The sequence below is a fragment of the Sparus aurata genome, chromosome 1, assembly GCF_900880675.1.
Source record: "Sparus aurata chromosome 1, fSpaAur1.1, whole genome shotgun sequence".
Taxonomy (NCBI): Eukaryota; Metazoa; Chordata; class Actinopteri; order Spariformes; family Sparidae; genus Sparus; species Sparus aurata.
The window spans coordinates 6,225,083-6,245,145 of NC_044187.1; the positions used below are offsets into that span (position 1 = coordinate 6,225,083).

Here is a 20,063-nt window from a genome sequence, read left to right on the forward strand (position 1 = left end):
TATAGTTAAGTGCATTTTGTGTGCAAAACCAAAAGATCTCTCTACCTCGCAAAGTAGCACAAGTCATTTAACGAAACATCTAGAGCGGTGTCACACTAACATTAAGCTAGTAACCAAAAGAAAGCAAACTGAGGATGAGAGCGGAGAAAAAAACATTCTCCCGTTCTGCGATGCTTAAACCTCAAGAAGCGAGGAGACTGGTGGCAGAGTATGTTGTCAAAGACATGCTGCCACTTTCAACAGTGGATTCTCCGTCTTTTATAAAAATTGTGAGCAAGATCCCCGTCCAGGCGAGCAATGACAGGGTAAGCTATTATTGCCTCAACAGGTTGGTGCTGTTGAGCTACTGACTGTAATATAAATATAGCGACATAATGTCAGTCTGTGTTACATCAGTTTGTATCCAGATAAAACATACAAAAACTTCTGTTAAACACAATAAACATTAGCCAAAGGGCCTTACAATGTAGGCTCCCCCCCAAAAACACACACACACACACACAAAACCAGCTGTTTTTGAAAGGTCTGCCCAAACTGAATTTGAGTGTTAACATCGAACATTTTGAGATGTATGACCACTTTCTGCCCCATGAACAGATTTAGGCTACACTGAAAATCAATGTGTGTGTTTCAAAAACTTTCAATACAATGTAGATGCATTCTAAGAATATGTACTGTCCCAATTAGAATACAGTAATATCACAATGTAATAAAGTTACTGAAATTACAGTAACAAGTAATAAATAATGCATTACGTGTTTGGAGTAACTTGCCCAACAGTCAGTGCGTTTACATGTACAGCTTAGTCAGATTACAGTCATAGTTCGACTATGCTGCTCAATCGGACAACTGCAATTATCCGAGTATACATGCCAGTGAGAAAATCGAATTACTGGCCGAAAGCATGTCATACCCCGGTACGCTAGGTGGCGCTGTACCCATTTCAACTAGTGGTAACAGAAACACCTCCTGCTGACCTCTTGACGTCACCAGCTGCCTCGGCATTCAAGAAAGATGGCGTACGAAGAGCGAGACGAAGCTACATCTTTGTACACTTCGTATATGGTGTACATGATAATTACACAAACTAGGTGCACTCTGGCGCTCTTTCTTGCGGTGATTTCGGAGGAAAGCCGCCGTCGCCGTCCGTCTACTTCCGGCTCACGGCCCCGGGGAAAAAATCTCGCGCCTGCGCAGAACGCAAAATCCGATCCGATCCGCTGGAAACGTATACATGCAGGAGTAATGCGACTTTCAATCGAATAATCTACGTGGTGTAATTCGACTATGAGAAATCCGATCCGGTCCGATTTTAGTCAGACTAAGGTGTATACATGCATCTTAAAAATCCGTTCATAGTCAGACTAACGCAGTAATTCGGTTTTCTTGAGTGTCATGTAAACGCACTGACTGTCAAAATGTGTCACCTATCTGTAAGAAGTCTTGGCTTGCCATCTAATTTACTTTATTAGAAGTAAGTAATGAGAAGTGGAGAAAAGTGAACATTCCCTTTTCACACTTCAAGCTCTGACTGACGTCAGTGCCTGGTGTGACGTCACAGAGACAAACTGAACAGTCAGTTTCTGACTCTGGCACTTTAGCTCTGCTGTTCACCAGTGTGAGTGACTCGTCTGCTGACTGGCTGTCAGCAGCAGGAGAGATGCTCTGTGCTGCACAGAGAGCTGTTCACTTATTAATCAAAGTTTATTAATATTGAACGTGTCATCAGTCCAAATTGCATCAAATTCCACCTTCTACTCAGCTACCAGGCTGCATGTGTGACGATACACACACACAGCGACACAGGCCATAGACTGCACACACAGACAGTCAGGCGCTAACTTAACGAGGTCACGTAACGTGATTAATGGTCCGCTAATTATTCTTTAGCTTGTTATGGTTTAGCTAACGTTAGCGGTTAGCATAAACAAAGTGTTAACGTGCAGTGTTGGCATAAGTTACTCAAAAAGTCTTCACTTACATGTCATGTGACTTTAGAGCGCAGACTCTCCCACTGCACACACCTGCAAATCTTTTTTGCAGACCTTGCATGACGCTACTCTTTGATTCGGTCCTCGTCATAACCATTGTTTGTACTTATAATTTTCAAGCCAATGCTTGTTAAAACAGCAGCCTCCCGGTATTTTGTCATATCCTGCTGTTGCCCTTCGAAAGGGGCGGGGTCACACAGACTGGCAGGTCGCAGAGAGGCTCAGCGGAGCCCAGGAGGAAACATCTCCACATACGGTTTTCTTACCGATTTTATTTCTCCTTGTAATAAGCAAACTATCCAGTCCATCTCAATTTTGTGAAAGAGTTATAATGTCAAGCACTTTCAAGCACTTAAACTAAAATCCAAGCACTTTTTAGGCCTTGAAAATACAACATTGAAATTCAAGCACTTTCACGGATTTCAAGCACCCGTACGAACCCTGTATTTACCCATGAGCCCCTGAGGCTGTGTGCAACATTTTGGGCAATGACCAACATCTGTTGGTAGGATTAACACAAAACTTTGTAGAATCATTGACAATGCTCTCCTGAGGATAGCTGACAAAGATGTTACCGGGGGACTCTACTGCCTCCTACATGCAAATACATGAACAGAATTCGGTATGCACATGTATCATCACTAGGCGCATTAAAAACATCCACGGTACCAAACTGTCACTCCAACAGGAAGTCGGCCATTTTGATTTTCGTTGCCATTTTGACTCTTTCCCATGCCTCGTACTTTAACAAACTCCTCCTACCACATTGTGATTTCACACCACAGACTTTACATTCACTCAGTTTCATCCTCAGTCCTTGAAGATGAAAAGTTATCAAAACTTTTCATCTCCGTCGAACCTGGCGGCCGTGGTGGTGTGGTCAATTTCGATTATCGCCATCAATTCCTTATAACTTCAACCAGCAATTTCCCATCTCAACCAAAGTGCTCACATATGTAGAGGGTGTGGCCATGAATATGTCTATGCATCAAAACTGTATCATATCCACAGCGCCACCCACTTTACACAGGAAGTCAGAAAAATGTCATCCGATTTACATGACATTCTGCCTGTTTTCTCAACATCATACACTACAACATCACATGCAAGTAACAGGTGAGTGCGCTCTCCGATGGAGCCGCAGCCCGACGTGCGTGGACTGCAAGGGCCCGTTCATCGCTGCTTGCAGCTTTAATTATATATGATATTACATTCTTGGTTAGCACAAGCTACAAAAACAATATATATTATATTTTCTTTGTTGCAGTCAGAGCTTCCTCTGCATTGGTGTCCTCCAGTGAATTTATGGTACAAACTGATGATGTTGGTTCTGTAATTTTATCACTTTCTACAAAACTAAAAAAGTTGCCTTGTAATCAAATCCAGTCAGCAATTATGTTTTCACGTATCTGGTGAGACGAACTACTATGAACATCATTCCTCAGAGACAGAGTTGATAACAGGACTCTGGACACATTACATGTTGGATGTGTATTTATGTGTGGCAGCATCTGAAACTTTAGAGGTGGTTTTCTGGATCAATGAACATCTGTGCAGATCTGGAAACAGTTTGTAAATCAAACATCATTTCATCATCTACTGTAGCTGCTCAGTGAACAACAGCAGCAGACTGTGAAGGTGAAACAGGCAGAGCTGGAGAAAGTGCACCATCAGCAAAACACCTGACTGGGTAATAAAGTTTTAAAAGGTTGTCATCAGCTGCATGATGCTTTTTAAATTGACTACATTTTACTCACATTTCACATCAATAGAGATGTATTTAGACATCTTCCCCCACAGCTCGTTCTCAGCTGTACAGTAATACTCTCCAGAGTCAGAGGACTGGATGGAGCCGAAGTGAAGCTGTGGTTCTTTACTGAAAGGTTGACGGTCTGCATTTCGTTTGTTCTTGTACCAGGTGTATTTAGCTGCTGGGTTAGCATCACTGCTACAGGTCAGAGTCACTGAACTGCCCTCCACTATCTCAGCAGAGGGACTCACTGACACAGAGGGGACCCTCACGGGATCTGGAGGAGAAAACATGAACACATTTTCAATATATGTGTTGGCATTAGATAAGAACAGATGAACATGGAATCACTATGAGTATTTTGGAAATAAAAAAAAAACTGACATGCTAAAGACATGAAGGTAAATCTTGTTTTTGTTATAATTCTGTATTTCTTTGTTGTGTTGTATTTCCGGTTTTATTTTGAAATCATGCCCTTGTTCTTGCTTTTCAGTTTCTCCTGTGTGTTTTTCCCTCTCTGTGGTTTTCCCTTTCAGGGTTTCCCCTACATGTAATTGACTGTGGCGCACCGCCACGGCAAAATAAAAGCCGCCACACCTTAAAAATTCGGGCATAAATAAATCCAGTGTAAGAGAAAGGAAATATTTTACCGTCGTCTTCAACCGCAGTTTTTGACGTTAACTAGCATGTTGGATATTTAGCTTGATAATTAGCTAGAGGATTAAAATGGTCACGAAGAGTTCTGCACGGGTCACCGCATCCGAACCGTTTTCCGACAGTAGCACAAATTACATTCCGCACCGAGCCGACCCGCTATAAGCTGATACCGACGCCCGAAGGAAAATTGGACGGACGCAATTTTTAAAAGTGAAAGTAAGACAGTGTGGGGAATTGGAGTTCTGGGAGGGTGCAAGCACGCATGAATGAGCTCATATGAAATATGAATGCTTATTATTTGTGTCGCTAATAATGACTGATGATAAGTGACGCCTTGAATATGGCAATCGTAAAACCCGACCCGCCTCTCCTGCATCTGTGTGCGACACAGTACATTATTTTTCACCCGTGCAGGACTCCGACTTAGATAACTCCTCTCTTGAAACAAATAATGAAAATATTATTTCTTGACAATATTAGAGTTCCTAATGGCTGTATGAGAGCATAATAACCAGAGGAAAAAAAATGCAATTTCCTAAGAAGCCTATGACATAAGTATACATTTTACAGTATGATGACGAGGACCTGCCTCCTGTGAGTGTGTCTGCATATGGGTCCTAAAGTAAAACCTCACTGTGACAGTTTCACATAACATCCACTGTGAGCGGATATTTAACTGTTTAATTTTGCAGACAGACATTGAAAGATATTTATGCATTATGTCTACAATCTCATGGGGCTGTGATTTAGTTGTCACCCAATTCTGCACAATGAATCACCAAATACCACTGAATTACATGTAGTTAAGGTCCAGTACAACAGGTCGGCTCAAAAGGCTCCACCAGGTGTTATTTCAGTGGACGACTGTAAGTAAACTCACACAGTGGAGGAGAGCGGAAGTTCTCATGTCCTTCTACAGCACAGGAAAAGCTGTCTGTAGGAGTGAAGGAGACTGAACAATAAGAAGATGTTTGTCCCTGAATGATCCGTCCATTCTTGTACCAGACGTAGTGAAGACGACCAGGTGGAAGACAACTGCTGTGACACTTCAGCTCTGCCCAGCGTGTAGAGGCCTGTAATCTGTTCACCCTCACCTGCAGATCTGAATATGTGAGTAAGAAACAGAAGTCTTTATTTATACTGAATGTCAACACACAACACACACACACACACACACACACACACACACACACACACACACACACACAGATAACTTAATAAATATTCAGATGAAAATGTTACCTTTGACTGACAAAGTGACTCCAGGTAAACCAGAATATTTCCCACTTTCTTGGTCTGTAATGAATCTGAACTTGTACTTTGCTGAGTCGCTCTCTCTCAGGTCTGTGATTCTCAGACTGCAGCTGTTGTTAACACAGTTATACTGCACACGACTTGAATATTCTGGGTCTGTTCTCAGATCTGTATAAACCTTATTACGCTCTTTTATAAACCAGAATCTGTTCTCAACTCTCTGTACAGTGGATGGGTATGTGTAGGTGCAGCTCATGTCCACTGTTGATCCTTTTAAGGCACAGATCTCAGTAGAGCTGTAAGTCACTCCCCAGTCATCCTGACCCTGTATCACTGTAACACAGAGAACATCAGAAAACACAATGAAACTGAATAACAGAGGAAAATAATACATATAAAAAGGTGGCTCTCTAAGATTTTCAATATCATATGCATGGCTAGCACAAGCAACAAAATCAACATATTTTACATTTCCTTTGCTGCAGTCAAAAGCTTCCTCTACATTGGTGTCCTCCAGTGAATTTATGGTAGAAACTGATGATGTTGGTTCTGTAATTTTATCACTTTCTATAATACTCAAAAAGTTGCCTTGTAATCAAATCCAGTCAGCAATTTTGTGTCTGATGAAACAAACTACTAATATATAAACATCATTCCTCAGAGACAGAGTTGATAACAGGACTCTGGACACATTAGATGTTGGATGTGTATTTATGTGTGGCAGCATCTGAAACTTTAGAGGTGGTTTTCTGGATCAATGAACATCTGTGCAGATCTGGAAACAGTTTGTAAATCTAACATCATTTCATCATCTACTGTAGCTGCTCAGTGAACAACAGCAGCAGACTGTGAAGGTGAAACAGGCAGAGCTGGAGAAAGTGCACCATCAGCAAAACAACTGACTGGGTGATAAAGTTTCAAAAGTTGTCATCAGCTGCATGATTCTTTTTTAAATTAACTCAATTTTACTCACATTTCACATCAATAGAGATATGTTTCGACATCATCCTCTGCAGGTCGTTCTCAGCTGTACAGTAATACTCTCCAGAGTCAGAGGACTGGATGGAGCTGAAGACAAGCTGTGGTTCTTTACTGAGAGGATGAAGGTCTGGATCTCCATTCTTCTTGTACCAGGTGTATTTAGCTGCTGGGTTAGCATCACTGCTACAGGTCAGAGTCACTGAACTGCCCTCCACTATCTCAGCAGAGGGACTCACTGACACAGATGGGACCCTCAAGGGATCTGAAGGAGAAGACATGAACACATTTTACATTTCATTTAAATATGTGTGTTGGCATTAGGGATCCACATCAGAAGAACTAAACATAGTTCATCTTACTTTTGATTCAAATTGAAAACATCAAGCAGACAAAGACTCAACATGTCTCACAGTTCATCAGTGCTGAAGGCAGCAGATCAATGAAATGATCCTGGTTCAGAGTCTTTGGACAGTTTCATGTTTACTCATCAACTCTAGCAGTTAAATAAGAGGAGTGCACATGAAATCTTTTCACAAGTTGGCAAAAGAACATGAGTGGAAAGAATGAAGTTAGATACTTCATTGTCTTCGTTCATGTTTTGTGAAATAACCAGAATCAAAACAGTTAAAAGCCGAAACCATCAAGTGTTTTTCATCAGAAATTAGAGACTGGTTGATAACAAATTAATTAATGAAAGTGTCAACAAAAGATATGAACAGATAAACATGGAATCACTGAGTTTCCTTCATAAATCAAAAAGAATGAAGGTAAATCTTGTTTTACATAATCTCCAGTGTGAGCTGATATTCAACTGTTTAATTTTGCAGACAGACAATGAAAGATATTTATGCATCATGTCTACAATCTCATGGGGCTGTGATTTGATTGTCACCCAATTCTGCACAAATGAATCACCAAATACCACTGAATTACATGTAGTTAAGGTCCAGTACAACAGGTCGGCTCAAAAGGCTCCACCAGGTGTTATTTCAGTGGACGACTGTAAGTAAACTCACACAGTGGAGGACAGCGGAAGTTCTCGTGTCCTTCTACAGCACAGGAAAAGCTGTCTGTAGGAGTGAAGTAGACTGAATAATAAGAAGATGTTTGTCCCTGAATGATCTGTCCATTCTTGTACCAGACGTAGTGAAGACGACCACGTAGAAGACAACTGCTGTGACACTTCAGCTCTGCCCAGAGTTCAGAGGGATAGACATGTAAGCTGTTCACCCTCACCTGCAGATCTGAATATGTGAATAAGAAAGAGAAGTCTTTATTTATACTGAATATCAAAACACACACACACACACACACACACACACACAGATAACTTAATAAATATTCAGATGAAAATGTTACCTTTGACAGTCAAAGTGACTCCAGGTAAACCAGAATGTTTCCCATCTGGTTGAGTTGTTAAGAACCTGAACTTGTACTCAGCTGAGTCGCTCTCTCTCAGGTCTGTGATTCTCAGAGTGCAGTCGTTGTTACCAAAGTTATACTGCACACGACCTGAATACTCTGGGTCTGTTCTTAAATCCGTATAAACATCTTTACTCTCTTTTATAAACCAGAATCTGTTCTCAACTCTCTGTACAGTGGATGGGTATGTGTAGGTGCAGCTCATGTCCACTGTTGATCCTTTTAAGGCACAGATCTCAGTAGAGCTGTAAGTCACTCCCCAGTCATCCTGACCCTGTATCACTGTAACACAGAGAACATCAGAAAACACAACGATACTGAATAACAGAGGTAAATTATATACATGAATATTTCTACAATACTAAAAAAGTTGCCTTGCAATCAAATCCAGTCAGCAGTTTTGTTTTCATGTATCTGATGAAACAAACTACTGATATATGAACATCATTCCTCAGAGACAGAGTTGATAACAGGACTCTGGACACACTAGATGTTGGATGTGTATTTATGTGTGGCAGCATCTGAAACTTTAGAGGTGGTTTTCTGGATCAATGAACATCTGTGCAGATCTGGAAACAGTTTGTTAATCAAACATCATTTCATCATCTACTGTAGCTGCTCAGTGAACAACAGCAGCAGACTGTGAAGGTGAAACAGGCAGAGCTGGAGAAAGTGCACCATCAGCAAAACACCTGACTGGGTAATAACGTTTTAAAAAGTTGTCATCAGCTGCACGATACTTTTTAAATTGACTACATTTTACTCACATTTCACATTAATATAGATGTATTTAGACATCTTCCCCCACAGCTCGTTCTCAGCTGTACAGTAATACTCTCCAGAGTCAGAGGACTGGATGGATCTGAAGACAAGCTGTGGTTCTTTACTGAGAGGTTGAAGGTCTGGATCTCCATTCTTCTTGTACCAGGTGTAATTAGCTGCTGGGTTAGCATCACTGCTACAGGTCAGAGTCACTGAACTGCCCTCCACTATCTCAGCAGAGGGACTCACTGACACAGATGGGACCCTCACGGGATCTGGAGGAGAGAACATGAACACATTTTTCATTTCATTTCAATGTGTGTGTTGGAATTATGGATCCACATAAGGCACACATTAGGAAAACTAAAGCTAGTTCATCTTACTTGTGATTCAAATTAAATCAAATTAGGCACACAAAGACTCAACATGTCTCACAGTTCATCAGTGCTGAAGGCAGCAGATCAATGAAATGATCCTGGTTCAGTGTCTTTGGACAGTTTCATGTTTACTCATCAACTCTAGTAGTTAAGTAAGAGGAGTGCACATGAAATCTTTTCACAAGTTGGCAAAAGAACATGAGTGGAAAGAATGAAGTTAGATACTTCATTGTCTTCATTTATGTTTTGTGAAATAACCAGAATCAAAACATTGAAAACTTGAAACATCAAATGTTTTGTATCAGAGCTGTTATTTGGTTGTCAACCAAATCTGCACAATTAATCACCAAATACCACTGAATTACATGTAGTTAAGGTCCAGTACAACAGGTCGGCTCCAAAGGCTCCACCAGGTGTTATTTCAGAGGACGACTGTAAGTAAACTCACACAGTGGAGGAGAGCGGCTGTTCTCATGTCCTTCTACAGCACAGGAAAAGCTGTCTGTAGGAGTGAAGGAGTCTGAACAATAAGAAGATGCTTGTCCCTGAATGATCCGTCCATTCTTGTACCAGACGTAGCGAAGAGGACCAGGTAGAAGACAACTGCTGTGACACATCAGTACTGCCCAGAGTTCAGAGGGATAGACATGTAAGCTGTCCACCCTCACCTGCAGATCTGCATCTGTGAATAAGAAACAGAAATCTTCATTTATACTGAATGTAAGCGCACACACACACACACACACAACTTAATAAATATTCAGATGAAAATGTTACCTTTGACAGTCAAAGTGACTCCAGGTGAACCAAGTATGTCTCCCACGTGGTTGATTGTAATGAATCTGAACTTGTACTCAGCTGAGTCGCTCTCTCTCAGGTCTGTGATTCTCAGAGTGCAGTCGTTGTTAACACAGTTATACTGCACACGACCTGAATACTGTGGGTCTATTCTCATATCTGTATAAACGCCATTACTCTCTTTTGTGAACCAGAATCTGTTCTCAACTCTCTGTACAGTGGATGGGTATCTGTAGGTGCAGCTCATGTCCACTGTTGATCCTTTTAAGGCACAGATCTCAGTAGAGCTGTAAGTCACTCCCCAGTCATCCTGACTCTGTATCACTGTAACACAGAGAACATCAGAAAACACAATGACACTGAATAACTTCAGTTAACAATCAGTTAATATGACAAAGGTGATCAAACTACCAATATGATGTGGAGGAAAGGTAACATGGACGTGCTTCAAAATCCTCGATTATCAGACGAATTACTGTCATCAACAGTTCTTAATCATGCTTCAACAAAAATTAAAAAACAACAAGTAGTTCTGACCAAGCAATCTGATTGGTCAACAAGACATGTAGACCGTGCTTAAATCAGCATGACAGCACGCCTGACGCATTATTCAAAATATTACTCTGCCAAGTCTGTGGCAATAGTGTATCCATCTCCATGGCAACATAGTAACTGTCAGAGCCAGAGCAAAAAAAATAAAAAGTACGGCTTGAAATTCAAACTTTCTCTCATAAAATATGCAGAGGAAAACTCGGGAGAAGCAGCAGCTAGACGTTTCTCTGTCGACCCCAAGAGAGTGAGAGATGGGCGAAAAAATAAAACGGAGCTGTCCGAGGAGGACAGCAACAGGGCCAGGCTGCCTGCTGGAGGGAGGAAGAAGGCCAGCGAGGAGCCTGAGATAAACATGTGGGAATTAGTTATCAGCAAACGGGCACGCCAAGAGAGAGTGTACCGCAAAATGATCAGGGCGATGGAGAAACAAATGTACGAGTGACAGCAGAGATGAGGAGTTATCTGTGAATGCTGGTCGGCTGAATCGTTTCCTCCGCCGTAACAACTTCACTTGCAGAAGACAACTATTGCCCAGAAGGATGCCGGAGAATTCACAGAGAAGCTGGAGAAGTTTGTGACATTTTCGTCCCGGATTTTTGAGAGGAGGGAACTAAACACCTGTCCCGAATAAATGCCTGGTCTGTTTTCTATTATTTATTTTCCCTTCAGTGTGAGAGACACTACTGTGACCGCGGTGAAAACATTTTATAAAAAATATAAAAGAAAAAAAAATCAACATCTTTGTTATAACTTGGGTGATAGAAATAAGAATTTTTGTTTATCTGTGCAGTATTGATTTAGTTCGGTAAATTTCAAGACCGCGATAAAACATTAACGTCAGCTCAGAGTTCATCATCTGGGACTAGAAAATTCTTTGTGTTGCTAGGTCGTTACTAAGGGCTGGATTATTTGCTGGAACTACGTTCCATTACACATATGAGTCTACTGAGGTGACTGATTTTGTCAGAACCCATGTGTTTCCATGGAAACGCGACGCACACTCGCAAAAACCTTTAAAATTTGAGAGCAAATTGTCGATCAACATGGATATATTTGGATTATACATTATATTTTTGTTGGTATTAGTTGTATAATCGCAATATTACCCGAGAGGGTGTGCTTGAACGTCATTGGAGCACTTCAGTGCTGCTTGCGGACCGCATCCTCTTGGGTTATATTGCTGAAGTCGTCCACACAGAAAATGATAAAAACATATTTTACACACTTCTCTGAGATGCTGAAGAAAATATGTTCAAAATACTCATGTTACTCCACCCACATGTTAACTTCCCTTTAATAGACACTTTCTAACTATTGCTTTAAATAAATAACACTTTATGACTTTTGTATGTTATTTCTGAATGACACCAGGATGAACACAAACAAAGGAAGAGTGGAAGATGTGAACATGCTTTCTACAGTTAAACTCAGTGTGCACCCAGTCTGAAGGTGCAGTGAAGTGAACAGGAATGTATTGAACCTGTGACCTTTAATGCAGTTTACTGACCAGGATAAGAGGAGAAATATTATTGATTAGAGTCTGTGCTGTTCTTGGTCAGTTCTCTCTGTTCACTCTGTGATCAGGATGCTGCTGAGTGTGAAAACTACAAAAATAAAAGCAGAACACTGAGGTGTGAAACTGCTTCAAGCAGCTATGACAGAAAGATACGCTGTCTGCATATAGCATGGAAACATCACACTGACGTCAGACAGCACTAACAGAACTAGCAGGGAGTGGTGCGGATGTACGACCATAGACAAGAAGTACAGTCAGTTTTGGGGTTTTACTGTGAGAACAATATCCCTCCAAAAAACTTCACTGTGATAAAAGTAGCTGCAGATACAAACTAATCGTCCTCCACATGTGCTGCTGCTTCTGCAGCCAGGGTCGACTTTAGAACACATTAAACAGGATGAGAAGGGAAAAGTTCTGAAAAGCCAAAACATTCTCAGTTTACAGCGTGTAAAAGTGCTGAGCACACAGCTACTTCATGCAAAAGTCCAGATTCCCTCTTTAAATGCAGTAAATGTAACTGTACCTGACACAGAGAGAAGGAAGACGACAAATCCACTCACTGCTGCAGTTAAACTCATATCTGCTCCTCTGATCTCTCTGTGAGGTTTCAGAGACAATAAAACATGTCAGCAGATAAAATAATGATGCACACAGGAGGTTTACAGTATCAGTCACATCTACAAACAATTCTACTTACAATGAAGACGGACGTCGTCTTGAAAGAAGCCGTTCCTCAGGTCTGAGTGAGCAGAAGACAGATATCAGGCTCTTAAACCACTAGATGTACTTCCTCTTTAGGTCATTAACATACATGTGAAGTGTGAGCCAACACCCACATTGTACTAAAGTTGCGCTGTCTTCCTAAGTATAAGATTCAATAATAAATGCAGTATGGGATGCATTAAGTCACATTTTTGATGTTGATTGTAAATATGTACAGCTGCCCTCTACAGTTCATCTCTCTGTGCTCTGAGGCAGGATGTCACACAGTCTGCAGGTGTAGTGAAGGAACAGGAATGCATTGTACCTGTGAACCACGAGGCAGTTTGACTGAAGAGGATGAAGAGCAGAGGGTTCATTATAAGAGAGGATGGAGAATGACATGTTGTTTCTGTTTCCTGGTTTGTTTCTTCTCTGTTCACTCTGCAGTCAGGTTGCTGCTGTGTGCAGAGAAAAGCAGAACACTGAGCTGTGAGAAACTCCCACATCTGTTAGTGTTAACAACACATGAACATGTGACTGACTCTGGCTTGTTTTGGTGGTTCAGATTGATCAACTGTGCAGAGATGTTCAACATGTAGATCAGGATAAAATTAAACAAAGTGTCACCTAACATTTGAAAAAACAGCCAAAACTCACAGTGTGCAGGGAAACAGAACAAAACTATCTGCATGGCTACACACCACTAAAGGTAAGAAAGAAAGTATCTTTTTTTGTAATTTGGGTGAACTGTCCCTTTAAAGCAGACAGAGGAGGAAGCACTCACAGTGATGAAGCCTGAATGTGCCACACTTAAACTTCCCCACTAGAGGGCAGTGAACCATCAGAGATACTGAATCAGGAGCCTGAAACAACATTTTATCCTCCATCACTGAATGTTACATAACATTCCATAATACATATTACAACAAACTCAACTCTTTGAGTTGAGCAAAACCAAAAACTAATCGAATGTTCTATTACGTTAAATGTACTGACCATATGCCTGATATGCAAATGTTTTGTAGTTACAGAGCAAAGAGAGATGAAGAGTTGATATGTCTATATTTATTCTCAAACTTGCAGTGATAGATCCCTTCCTCCTTCAGAGCTGATGGAGGGGAATTGGAATTTTCCCCCTGGTGTTTGAATCAGTGTTTGGGCATCCTTGTACCAGGTGTAATTAGCTGCTGGGTTAGCATCACTGCTACAGGTCAGATTCACTGTACTACCCTCCATTACTTCACCAGAGGGGCTCACATTAACATTATGCATTAACTGCACCTCTGAATATCTTCAGTTCCCCCCCCAGGCCTCCTCCTGCTACTTCAGTAGAAGCGTCATTCACTCCCCAGTCCTTCTGACCCTGTGTAAGGGTCGCCCAAGTCTGCCTTGATGTGTGGCAACTGTGGTGATTAACATGTTTCTTGTTTAGCCTTCTGCCATAATTGAAATAGCCATGGTGGGTTCAAACTTATCAGGAGCCTAGGGTAATAACACAGGTAATTAATACGGACTGGTATTATTATATTTTACTCTGTTGATTTTTACCAAATGTGATAAATGGGGGAGAGGGGAAAGGTCGCAGGGAGATGAACCGTGACAGGTAGGGACCATCAGAGTTTGGAGGAAGTTGCCAGCAGGATTGTTGGGTGAATCTCCACAGGAGAAACAGAAACCAAAAAAAAAAAGGATTAAAAGAACACCGGATTACAGCGGGCCCGCGATCCAGTCGCCAAACGGATTGGGTGAGCTTTGCGTGGGTTTGCTTCTTTTTTCATTGAGTTTTACGCCAGCTAAATGCTAAAAGTCATCACAACGCTTATCCAATGCCACTAGTGCATGAAATACTGGAGTCCATGCAAGGAGCCCAGTGTTTCAGCTCTCTGGATCTCCAGAGTGGTGACTGGCAGGTGGCGATGGATGAGGATAGCATCCAGAAGACCGCCATGATTAACCACTTAGGATTGTTCCAGTTCAAGGTCATGCCGTTTGGCCTGAGGAATGTTGGGTCCACCTTCCAGGGCTTGATGGAACGCGTCTTGGGGGATCTACAGGGCAGAAACTGCTTTGTCTATATTGATGACATCATCATCTTCTCCAGTACGCAAGAGCAACATCTGCAAGACTTGGAGGCAGTGTTTCAGAAACGGCACTAGGCCAATCTAACCCTGAATGTGAAAAAAATACCATCTCCTACAGACTCAACTCGTCTTCCTCGGCCATGTAGTTTCAGGGAAGGGACTGGAAATGGATCCCATGAAGGATGATGCCATCACGGCCTACCCAGCTCCCACAGAGTTAAAAAGTCTCCAGAGGTTCCTAGGGTTGGTATCACAAGTTCCTTCCTAGGTTAGCTGATATTGTGGCTTCACTAAACAACCTCAAAAAGAAAGGGATGTTATGGGAATCGTCGGCTCAGTGTCAAGCGGCATTAGAACATCTAAAGCGCTTATTGCCGTCACAACCGGTGCTAGCGCAGCCGAGGACACACCTTGGCTTTCAGGTGCACTGTGACTCAAGTGGTGTGGGGCCAGGAGCTGTTCTGATGCAGTCCATTGAAGGTGAAGAAAGAGCCATCGCCTTTGCTTCGAGAGCTCTCCATGGTTTTGAACTGAGGTATTCTACCTCAGAAAAGGAATGCCTGGTGGTGATGTGGGCAGTCGGAAAGTGGGATCATTACAGTGAAGGGGAAGCATTTGATGTGTTCACAGACCATAGTGCTCTGACCTGGGCATTCAACAGCCCTAAGGCATCATCCCGCCTCACCAGATGGACATTCTGCTTGAAGGCTTACTCCTTCTGGGTCCACTACAAGCATGGTTGCTGTAATGTTGTTCGGATGCTCTGTCCCGGGCCATGCCACTACCAGAATGTAGTGTGTGTGTGGCTGTCGCCAAGTCATACTGGGCTGATTTACCCAGTTCCCTTCAGGCCATTGAATGCAGCTGGACAATACATTGTGCCAAGAGCTGGAGCTAACAATCTGCCAGCCCACACCAGGCTGCATCCATTACCAAGAACAACAGGGAGTTTTGTACAGAGGTGTGCCCTCAAAATACAGCTGATTTAACTACCAGTTGGTTGTGCCGACTGTGCTGGTGCCAGAGTTCCTCTCATACTTCCACAACAGCCCATTTGGAGGACATTTAGGAAGGATGTGGGTGCTCCTGAAAATCTTGGAGGTAGCATGGTGGCCAACAGTCTGCAAAGTTGTCTGGAGTCATTCCATGCTTGCCTTTCCTGTCAGCAGTATAAAAGCTCTAATGTCAAGCCTACTGGTCATCTGCAGACAACGGAGGTCAAAGCACCCGGCAAGATGATAGGAGTGGACATACACATTTAGTAAGGCTCAGAATTCAGTCTTGATGGTTCTTGTAGATTACTACAGTAAGTGCCACCCACTTACTGCAATCAGATTCATAACAAGGGAGAGAAGAATGAACATGCTTCGTAACACAGAGTTAACACTGAAATTACATTGCTAACAACAAATCCTGCTTTGGAGTACAGGCACCAGATGAACCACTAACAGCTCCAAGTATAGATCACTGACACAGCACTACTCTTATTCTTAAACATTAACTACACAAAAATGGAAACAGAAAACAGGACTGAATGTGTTTTAATGGTCTGCAACATTTGGCATCATATCACACAAACAATCTAGAAGAATATTATGAAGGTTGTCATTAATTTTTATATAATTCTAAAAAATATCTATTAGCTTCCTTTTAGAGTAACTTAATGGCCAACAATATAAATATAGGCAAACATTACCTGGAACAAAAAGGAGGATAAGGAATCCACTCACTGTCACTTTTACACTCATAGCTGCTCCTCTCATCTCAGTGTGACTCCTGAGAAATTAAATCAGCAGGTCAATGTATGAAATATCAGTCATATCACATGAATCATTCCACTAAATATATAAATAATTCTGCTTACAAAAGAGAAACATTTCTTATTTAAATATAATGTCCCTCTGTGGTCAGCACAGTAGGCAGCAGACAGATGTGAAGCTGTTAAACTAGACTTTTTAATGTGCATGTAGTCAGTAACTGTCTGACTTAACTAGTCATTTTATTGTTTTGTAAACTGTATGCGGACCTCTTAATGCTGATTATGTAAGAGTGAGAGACTCGTTTTGTGGGTTTCTAACAGGGGTAGAGGTAACGATTGCATTTACTCTTGTAAAGGAAACAAAGTCTTTATGTCTTCTGGTACTTGTGAGGCACAGACTGATTATTGGCCCTGGCTGATTATGTAGAATAACCGCCCGGCCCTGAAAAAGCCACATCAGTCGACCCCTGGTGCTTTACTTCCTTTCAAGTTGCCATCTTTAGAGCACTAAAAACAAAAGTCACATGATAAAGTCATTATGAACCATGTAAGAGAGAAACAAAAGAAATGTCTTCAACCAGCAGCTGCAGTGTTGAAGGGGGACAGCGCTCCATGTCAAGACAACAATGTGTGGTGCAATGAGTTACAGTCTCCACCAGATGGCAGTTTGTTAGTGGAAGACTGTTTGGTAAACTCACACACCACACAGGAATAGATGCCTTCAGAATAAAAGCAGTCTTTGTAAGACGTTTCTATTGTTATTTATTTATTTATTTTTTTTATTTATGTTGTTTATTTCGGGCATGTCAATTCATAAACATCACATTTCATCATTGTTCAAATAATACAATACACATGGCCGAAAGGGAAAAGCGGGAGAAGCCAAAGCTTATCAAGTCCCGCCCCCATTACCCACAGGATAAAATCTTCATCCTGATCTTTTCTTGTCTTTTGCATTTTACATTTTCTTTTTTTCTTTTTTTTTTTTTACCTAACAACTTCTTTTGTTATGACCTTTGATAACCTAAGTTATCTCACATTGTTGATACATATTATAACAACATCCTGCTATGTACAACTGGCATTGGCCTTGGACCATACAATTTTCTCAGGTTCAACTTATTGTTTGGGTACAGAATGGTATTCGTTATGCTCACATGCCGTCTCAACACAGTGTCTGCACAGTGTCTGTTGATTCGTGCCTCTGACCTTTATCAACCCTCCTGTATTGATCTGTACTGATCAACGATTGAATGTACATACTTTTTCTTGAAGCCACTTAGTGTTGCTGATTTTTTGACATCATCTTCTAGCACATTCCATTGTTTAACACCTTTGAAAATTGTTAAGACTACTTTAAGGATAGCTTCTCTTTACAAAGGGATAAACATTTTCATCTGAGTTGTTCAGATGAACTGCTAACATTATTCTAGTTTTAAATTCACCTTAACTAACCGTGGCTTTAAGGACACACATCAATTTAATACACACTTTCAAGGTTCCAAGACCGTCAAATTTTATGTGGAAATATAAGACAAAAGAGTCACAGTGTGTATTGATATAAATCCACTTTATGTTGCTCTGAATAAGAGTGATAAATGCTTTACAGTTTAAATGAAGATATAACCTACCTTGGCACGGAGAGAAGGGAGATAATAAATCCACTTGCTGCTGCGGGTAAACTTATCGCTGCTCCTCTTATCTTTCTTTAAGGCTTCAGAGATGTTAAAGCTCATCAGCAGATAAATCATGTACACAACAAATATAGCACACCTCAATAAACGTCTTTCAGTGGAGAATGATGTGTTCTTGAAAGACAACATTTCTCTGTGGTCATCAGAGTGAGTATTAGACTGAGATCAAGCTGTGAAGACAAGCCTGACTCCTTCTCACATTATTAATATGCATGATGAAGATGGGCTGCAGTTTACGGTCTGTCATACTTCTTAGCCTCACTGGAAAGGCCGACACCAGGGTGTTGATTGACAACTTAAAGTTTCAGAATGACTAGTGTGGCTTCTGCTCACAGAGGAATTGACTAGTTGTATATCTTATAACTTTACCAGAGCCCAAAACACTTGGACTCCAAACTAAAAATAACCGATGGATGAAGACCACCATTATTTATCCTTTGTTTGTGCAGGAAGAGCTTATGATTACCTATTTAAGGTTCTGTGATGGATTGTTTTTCAGCTACAAAAGATGTGTCCTATCCGCGACGCAATAAATATATTTAAGAATAGTTTGATGATTATCAGGATAATTGCAACATTTAACATTTTCATATCGTCTAAGCCTACCTTTGACCTTGTTCCTGGGGGACCATTTCTGTAGTGGAGTCTCTAAGCAGAAGATTTTCACACCAGTGTACTTGTAAAACCGGGGTGACAATAAACATCTTGAATCCTGAATGTTGATGATGGTGCTGGAGCTGCTGATACAAACAAGCAAATTAAAACGATAACAGCTAATATCTAATATTAAAACTATGACAAATAGAAAATAAAATGGAAAACAATTATAAACACTATCTTCTATCTTCAAGTCAAATGTGGCTCTTCACTGCCATCTAGCCGCAGAAGTAGAAACTACAACTAAATCAGCAAACTACATTCAAACCCCTCCATGTTTTTCTTAATTGGCAAATGGGCATATAATTAAAAGCATATAATTTGTTAGCTGAGTGAATACTCTGAGACTTGCCTGCTATTAGCCTCACCAAACAACATATTTTACACAAGCACAGACTCTCATCTGCCACCACAGAGTTAGAAGTTAGTTCATGTCTTACTCCTGAGTAACTTAACAACTAGCTAACAAGAGAGAGACTACTGTGACATCACTATTTAACTAAAGTTATTATCGTTCACGTTGGAAAATAATTACTTACTTACACATCCAGCGGACATGAAACACCTCTGGAGTTGTCTGTCTGGTTTCTTGGTAGATTTTGCTCTGGTTTGCTCATCACCTGTTCCTCTGGAAAATGTCCAGGTCTTAAGCTTCTAGATATTCAGGTAACTATGGGGTAGAAGCAAACGTTTTCTGCCTTTTGTAGTGTTGGAAGAAGATCCTCGGATCAGTTAGCTAAAAGTATGAGTAATAAAATGCTCTTTAATTATCATTTAGTCTTCATAAATCAGAATAAACCCCTTAAATCTAATCAGGTTGGTATCGACAGTAAACCAATAGTGAAGAAATCACATCTCAAAGGAATCAAAGCCACTAAACTACAGTTACAAATGTGCTTGTCTGAATTGTAGTCAAGTAGAAGTAGCATTTGAAAACATAGTCAAGTGTTGTTAAAGCACAATATGACACTATTAAGTATTTAATAAGTTAATTAATGTTGAAATAACGCTAGCTACTTTCCACCACTTGATACTGGGCAGCTAGCATACCGCTGGATTATCTGCTAAAACAGTAAGCTAGCATTAGCATTTAGAATATATACATTTTCG

The 20,063-nt window shown here is 41.0% G+C and overlaps 1 protein-coding gene and 1 long non-coding RNA gene across 4 annotated transcripts in view; both read right to left on the reverse strand.

Annotated features, from left to right (window-relative positions):
• Window positions 1-20,063, reverse strand: part of LOC115587194 (B-cell receptor CD22-like) — a 64,201-nt gene that overhangs the window by 33,370 nt on the left and 10,768 nt on the right. The gene's annotated exons all lie outside the window — the stretch shown is intronic.
• Window positions 13,927-19,031, reverse strand: LOC115587838 (uncharacterized). Of its 3 annotated transcripts, none has more exons than XR_003985198.1 (4): window positions 18,903-19,031; window positions 18,234-18,316; window positions 16,540-16,619; window positions 13,927-16,167 (listed from the first exon to the last, which is right to left on the reverse strand). It is a non-coding gene; the product is annotated as an uncharacterized LOC115587838 (long non-coding RNA). The 3 variants fall into 3 exon arrangements; XR_003985199.1 differs by having other exon boundaries at window positions 13,927-15,142; window positions 15,254-16,167; window positions 18,234-19,031; XR_003985196.1 differs by having other exon boundaries at window positions 18,234-19,031.